At 40.1% G+C, this 7,769-nt stretch overlaps 1 pseudogene; it reads left to right on the plus strand.

Annotated features, from left to right (window-relative positions):
- The first annotated feature begins 4,749 nt into the window (after positions 1-4,749).
- On the plus strand, positions 4,750-7,767 carry LOC145460308 (carbohydrate sulfotransferase 4-like; annotated as a pseudogene).
- The last annotated feature ends 2 nt before the right edge of the window (positions 7,768-7,769 follow it).

Genomic DNA, 7,769 nt, shown 5'->3' on the forward strand with positions numbered 1-7,769 from the left:
AGGAACAAGACTCACGTAGCATGTGAACGTACAGGCTCCCGATTAGGTTATAAGGCGCAAAAATTAAACCGGCGAGGGAGGAGGTGTCGAAGTTAAGAAACGGATTGAAGCCTCATTTATACGGTCTCAGGTAACCGAGACGACCCTCCTTCGAGTTGCCCTGGGAGAGTTTGACGTTTAAAATGTCAAACAACCGTTTACATCACAGGCGGCCCAGACGTTGAATACGATTAATACGTGACATTATGCTGTTGGCGATTGCGTTACAATTTTAGCCGTTTATAGGACAATGTATGAGAATGCTTCGAAAATTACTCTAAATGCTACGTGTAGAAAATAATTTGAATAAAATAACTTACCTTGTGTTTGCATTGCGTTATTTTGATGAATCTGGGTTCCTGGAGGTGGTTTAGAGCCATTTAGGCGAGTTTTACTTTCTGGCGGTTTGCTTCCCCTAAAGAGAAACGAAAGGCTGGCGACCCACTGGCCCGACGGCCCGCACTCAAAGTTCCGTAAATTCCACAAAAATGGTCTAATCTCGTCAAAATTGCCTCATGGCAGCCGTCGATAACTCTTCTTCCCATTCGCTTTCTCCCAAGGTTCCAAAGTTTATCTTAACAGCCCGAGAATCAGTGGTCTTCAAGCTCTTGCTTTCCATTTCTGCTCCGTCTCGATCCGTAACCGATTATCTTGGGCACAGGATTTGAATTTCTAGCTTAACGACCTCGCCATCGTGACAAAGTCGCCTCCAACCGTCGAGAGACACGGGGCATTTTTTGATCATGAAAATTGCACCGTGCCGAGGTGTTAACTGAAATTAGCGCCTAAAAGCACTGTTAACTGCAAAAATACAAGGAGCAAACAATGTCCAGCTGAATTTAGCGCCTAAAAGCACTGTTAACTGCAGCGAGAGATGGCAACGAGTAACTGACCAATGTTCCGTGCCTCTCGACGGTTGGAGGCGACTTTGTCACGAAGGCGAGGTCGTTAAGCTAGAAATTCAAATCCTGTGCCCAAGATAATCGGTTACGGATCGAAAGGGAGCAGAAATGGAAAGCAAGAGCTTGAAAACCAGCGATTCTCGAGCGGTTAAGATAAACTTTGGAACCCTGGGAGAAAGCGAATGGGAAGAAGAGTTATCGACGGCTGCCATGAGGCAATTTTGACGAGATTAGACCATTTTTGTGGAATTTACGGAGCTTTGAGTGCGGGCCGTCGGGCCAGTGGGTCGCCAGCCTTTCGTTTCTCTTTAGGGGAAGCAAACCGCCAGAAAGTAAAACTCGCCTAAATGGCTCTAAACCACCTCCAGGAACCCAGAGACATCAAAATAACGCAATGCAAACACAAGGTAAGCCATTTTATTCAAATTATTTTCTACACGAAGCATTTAGAGTAATTTTCGAAGCATTCTCATACATTGTCTTATAAACGGCTAAAATTGTAACGCAATCGCCAACAGCATAATGTCACGTATTAATCGTATTCAACGTCTGGGCCGCCTGTGTTTACATCAATGTCCCCGAGTTGTCTCGTGGACCGAGACAACTCGGGTGGACGAGTGCGGGTATGGTAACCCTGGCAGGTGGGACAACTTTTTCTCATATAAACACCTTGGCGCGCTTAACCAAGACAACTTACGGTGTGCCGAATGTTCCGTAATTAATCCCACAGTTTTATGTTTTAAAGTAGAAATTTATATTACATATGTAAAAATTAGTTCAACGGAGCCCATTATATGATCGAATGACAAAGGAAACCCAAAGAAACAAGGATAACTACGCATTCGAATATCTAATAAAGGCTATGAGAATAATCACGCAGAGTCAACTTCTCGGCCAGCAGGAAAGGACGATTTTTTTTCTCATATAGGCGCTCAATAAAGTTTCCTTGGGAAAGGATTGTCTCGGGTACCCGAGACCCTATCAAAAGGGCATGAAGAGAGGAAAATGTCCCGTTTGATAGGAAGATCGAAGGAGACTCTGCTCGAAGGTAAGGAAAATGGCGTTGCTCGCTGAATTTTTCTCGGGCTCACCCGGAGCCTGTCCACTCGCTAAGCCTCACGAGACGATATTTTCCTGCCGGACAAGTCTTTTGGACACAACAAGTCTCCTATTTGTTTAGAATATTTTAACCAGCTGGCGACTGCAGTATCCGTGATGATGAGCAGCATAGCCGTGGAAATGTTCATTAACCTTTTGAAGCGAAAAGGGAGACTTTGTTTTTGCACCAGTGGTTCCTTGTTAAATGAATTTATATTACTCATTGAAATCACGATCTCTTTTCTGATTGGTCGAAAGCGTACAGTGAGTTTTCGAAATCAGCACCTGTGACTTCATCTCTACAGATTATACAACAATCATGTCAAGGACGCTCAAGGTCACGGGTAATCATGTCAAGTTCGCGCGCTTTTTGTTGCTTGCCGTCAGTGAAAAACATGACTTACATTTTTTTCGTCCAATGTATAATAAAACAATTATTAGATTCGGTTTTTGTGATATCCAGAATAATCAAGGTCTCGGTAAGGGTTATCAGCCTCAGCCTTCGGCTCAGGCTGATAACCCCTACCTCGACCTTGATTATTCTGGATATAACGAAAACCTCATCTAATAATTGTTTAGAATATGCAAATTTGCCGGAAAAGCTGTGTGAGGGATTATCGTTTTGCGCAAGGAACAAGAGCAATGCTCAATTTGTTATCAAAATAGAAAAACTCTTAGCTACAAAATAAGGAAAATTGAAACTGAAAATTACCTTAATTCACCCAGAATAACTTTAAACCTAATTGAGCTGAGCGAATCTCCATTAATGGCCTGCGAGGTAACGAGTGTCAATTGATTTTTGATATCCAAACTTGACAGAGAAACTTCAAAGCAACCAGTGGGAATTTCAATGAAACCTCATACTGTTTGGGAGATTAGCCCCTTGTGATAGATTTAATACAGTAGTTTGGTTCACTGTTATAGACTAGCAGAAATTCAATAAATACTAGAAGCTAATTAAATAACAATATTTACTATATAAAAGTAAGTGGTATACCTAGCTAGTAGTAGCAAATTGATAAATATATAGAGGATTTTACATGGCCGCGCGGAGATAAGAAATTTCTCCTAAAGTGTTGAGAAATATTTCACAAGTGATCGCAGCGAACGTGTGAAATATTTCTTAACACGAGAAAGAAATTTCATATCTCCAAAAGGCTATGTAATGTTCTATTTATTATATAAACACCAATGAAACCCCAGACCACTAAACCAAACCTATACCACTAACTTTGATATAATAAATCATGATTGTTATTTAATTGGCTCCAAGTACTGGTTTTGAATTTTTGCTGGTTGTGTAACTGAAACCAGTGGTAAAAAGTGGTTTCTCTGCGTTTTAAAGTTCTCCTTTTTATCTCGCTCGAGTCTTGCAACTTCTGCCCAAATTTCCTTGTTTCAACTACAACGACGGTATTTTCATGTAATTATTAGAAAAGCTTTTATGAAACCAGCTGTTTCAACGCAACGACTCTTTTTCAAAGACTCTTTTTCAATGACAATCTTCATTTTTCACAGTAAATCTTTGTTCCCTTGACATCAACATTATTGTGTTGCTTATTTAGGTCTATTTAAATTATATTTTATTTCTCCGCGTCCTTCTTCCGCTTTATATGTATCTGTCCTTAGTACGTTAAACATTTGATTTTACGTAAGCAGCTTGACGAGAGATATGACTTCATCAACAAGGTAAATAACCTGTTTTGTTCTGTTTTAGAAAACGTCTTGGTAGAGAAACAATGTAGATTGCGAAAAGTCTCTCTTTTTCTCCAAAATCCGCGGGGCAGAACGCTGCGTGTTGCGCGCGTTTGGCCACCCTGTTGCGAAGTGTTGCGACATATTGGGTCTTGTTGGCTAAAGTTTGAAAACGGTCAAATTTGAACCAACAACACCCAACATGTCGCAACACGTCGCAACATGGTGGTCAAACGCGCGCAACATGTAGCGTCCCACAATGTTGCGATATATTGCGTTGACATGTTGCGATCGTTTCGCTTGGGCTTAACTCTTGTTTTCAGTACTTTTTACTAGCTTTATTTAGAAATAACCTTATTTTGCACCACACCCAGTTGACAAATCATCTCGTGTCACGAGACAGACGTTAAAATGTTACGATGTTTTTGATTTATCGTATCACGACACTACTGGTCTTTAAACACCCCAAGTTTCAGGAATTCCTCTTAAATACCTTCCAAAGTAGAAATGTTGGTGTGAAGTCAGTCGGTACAAAAGTAGACATCTGAGAAAAATTGCACTTAAAGTTTGTTACAAGATGGATCATTTGACAACACAGAAATTCGTTAAGGGGCGGGGGGTACAGGTTGCATCTCGGAGCAGAGGGGGGTTGTAATGATTGTTCTATTTTGTAAAATGTTACCGCAGTTGTAGGAAATACTCCTTTCATAAGGGAAATGAATGAGCCTGCCATGGTGATTCAGGCGACGCTTTTCACTAGTAATTACATCTATCGAATTGCCCATGTCTTAACAGCATTGCTACAAAGTATCGTTCATTTATGTTAAAACTTATCTATATTTTGGATTACGTTTTGACTGAAAACGCCCGTTGCTATGGCCGTTGCTCCATAAAAAATATATATATCACTGTGTGTTTTCCTTGAATTTCATACTCATCTAGACGCAAATTCGGCAAGATCGTTTCAAATGTTCTTACAAGTGTTCAAGAGTTTTAAATCTTATATTTTCAAAACTTGAATTTTTCTTGAACATCGTCATATTTTAGGGTACCATTCCACCTCAGAGGAGCTACAGGTACTTCACCACAAAAATTGGCATCTTAAAAAAAAAATGGACCTACTTTTTCAAGTTTGTCTTTACCATGTTGGCCTGAGAAAGGGAAGATGCAAAATACCGGCATCACTATTATTACTGCAATAAACCACCCACCTCCCTTTCAGACAATGTGTAACTATTTCAAACACTCTCTATCGCGCCCAGGGTGGAAATCTTACCCCCTATATCTAGATTTTGCCTTGCATTGGTAATCTTTGATTCTATTCCGAATGAAAATGATTTACTGTTTTCGTTTCAGTTGTCGTGGTAATGGTATATTGCTCCGTGTCTTGTTTATTTGCGCCCTCGGTGCGTTCCTTATCATATGTGCGGAGCTGACAATTTTGGTGCATATGCATCAGCAACAATATAAAGATGAACCGAAAGTGAAAACTTGGTCACACACTTGCGTAGAAACTGGCATTTCAGTACTAAATGATCAACAAGAGTTAAAGTCTACAGTGAAATCATTGGCCGAGAGAACGAAAAGGTTGAACGTAATTATTTTGACCCACATGAGTTCTGGCTCGTCTTTTTCTGGGAACATATTTAATCTGCATCCAGAGGTCTTCTACCTTTACGAGCCACTCCATGATCTAAGAAGAGTTGTCTATGGAGACGAGTGGCAACCGTTAGATGACCAGACAAACAAGGCGTACACAGTTCACTTTGCAAGTCTGCCTCGTGATCTTTTCACATGCACGTTTAGAGAAGAGACCACATTGGCAAGAATTTTTCCTCCATTTCTGAGGGACCCAAAGCGCCTCGCCTTCATGTACTGGCGGCTGTTGCGTCCAGAGTTAACAAATGAAGTAGTGAGAGAAGCTTGCACCGCGAAGAAACTAACAGTGGCAAAAATCATGCAAACTAGGCTGCCAAGGGAAATTGGAATTCAGGAACTTAAGCGGTTCTGTAGCTCTGATCCTAATCAGTTCGATTGCCTGATCATTCATCTAGTGAGGGACCCTCGAGCAGTTCTTTCGTCCTTATTGAGGCGTAAATTTTTTATCAAGGATTTCAGAAGGTAACTGTTTGACTCAAAGAATTTAACAGCAGAAGCAACTGAAATCATAAAGCAAAACTCGCAGTTGATATGTTCCCAAGTTGTGGATAATTTAAACTATGTAAAGAAGGTTTGGCCAAGTTGGTTCCAAGGGCGGTACAAGCTCGTTCGTTATGAAGACATTGTTACCAATGCTTTGAACATGATGGAAGACGTGTACAATTTTGTTGGTATCCCCAAGGTGGATTCCATTAATAAGTGGATTGTGGAAGGAAAAACTCTCGTAAACACGACCAGAACGCAATTTTCGGAGAACGACGCAAGCAGGATGGATCACTGGAGATTTGACCAAGATCCCTCGCTAGTGTCTTTGTTCGAAGAGGCCTGTACCCCACTGATGAAACTAATGGGGTACATTTCGGTTTATGACTCTGGTCAGATAAACAATACCAAGCCCCTAATAGCTAAGGAAATACCATTATTGAAAGAACTGTCAATCAACTAAAGTACAACGAGAAAAGAGAATCTTTCAAGTAGGGAGGCCGCCGTTACTTTCCTAGAAACGACAATCGTGCCAACCAAACTGAAGGGTCCTTTAAAAGCTATTTAATTTTGTTGAATGATTAAACTAAAATGGGTGAGGAAGATACAATACTTATGTTATGGTGAAAGATAATTGTTCTTTTTTCTTTTTTGGATAATTATGCTGTAAGAATGAAACATTTTTTAAGAATTTCTGCTTTCACATATGTCGTTTGCCACGTTTCTTTCGTCTTTTCCAGTTGGGAATTAAAACTATGTTAAGTTTATTTGAAATATTTGTTTCCTTTGTTTCAGTGGCATGCCTGTAAACTAGCTAGGCTTAGTGCTTGTATAGCTAAGTGCATGACCACTATAAATAAGATTTACATTACATTCCATTTTACATTTTAAAACAAGATGGCGCCCTTTTTTCCTCGAACGGCATCTCAGCCAGTATTACCGCTTTCCTTTCCTCGTTCTACATATGGATTTTTTTTCATGTTTTTTCCGTCTCTAAAACAAATTGGCGGTCTTCTTTCCTCGATGAATAGTAATAAGTGATTCGGCATGAAAACGTCTCTTAAATCTAAAATATTTGCCGAAGTTTAAAACATCATCAAGCCATGATGATTCACAACTGTGAGCGCATCATTGTGTCGCATTTTTATTTTATTATATTTTTATCTAATATTTTGCCGCACGAGAGGCTGCTCATAGCATATTGTACACAAACAAATTATTAACAAACTCTTTTCACGTTTAGAACTACTCATGCAAACGGGACCTGTGCAGGCCCGCGAACGATCCCCAGATAAATCTATCTAAAGAATACTGTGGTTAGTAGAAATCTGACGGTGTGCAGTTTCTATCAAGGACGCAGGTATAAGAAGTGTGCAGGGAAAAGTTCTAAGCGGTTAATTAAATGGCAGAGGCATCTTCGAAGATTCCTGTTTATTTTTGCGGTGTGTTTCCTAAACGAAAAACAGGTCAATTTGGTATTTTGCGTATTATGTGTAACGTTTTTTATTGCTGCTTTCATGTCTGAGGTGCTTGTCATTTCTTCACCTAGGATAATGAAAAAGGTACATATCCTCCCATAAACTTTTTGTGGAGTCCACGCCATTTGTAACTTTTTTGCGGTGGAATCAGCTCTGGCACTGGGATCACTTGAAGTCCAATCTCAGAGCAGAACAAAACGTTACAACTCTATTCCAAGTCTCGCGAAAAGTTACATTGTACTGAAAGCTGACCTTCTAGGATAACTGAACAGGGATTTCGTTAGTTATTTTTTCTGAAATGCAGTTTCGTTTTTGTGTTCAGTAGAGTAACGGCAAAACATTGTAACTAAGGATTGAAACTGGTAGATATGATCAAATTCCAAGCGTTTCCAGACTCCGCCCTATTTGCGAATCT

This window comes from Orbicella franksi, chromosome 11 (genome assembly GCF_964199315.1).
Source record: "Orbicella franksi chromosome 11, jaOrbFran1.1, whole genome shotgun sequence".
NCBI lineage: Eukaryota > Metazoa > Cnidaria > Anthozoa > Scleractinia > Merulinidae > Orbicella > Orbicella franksi.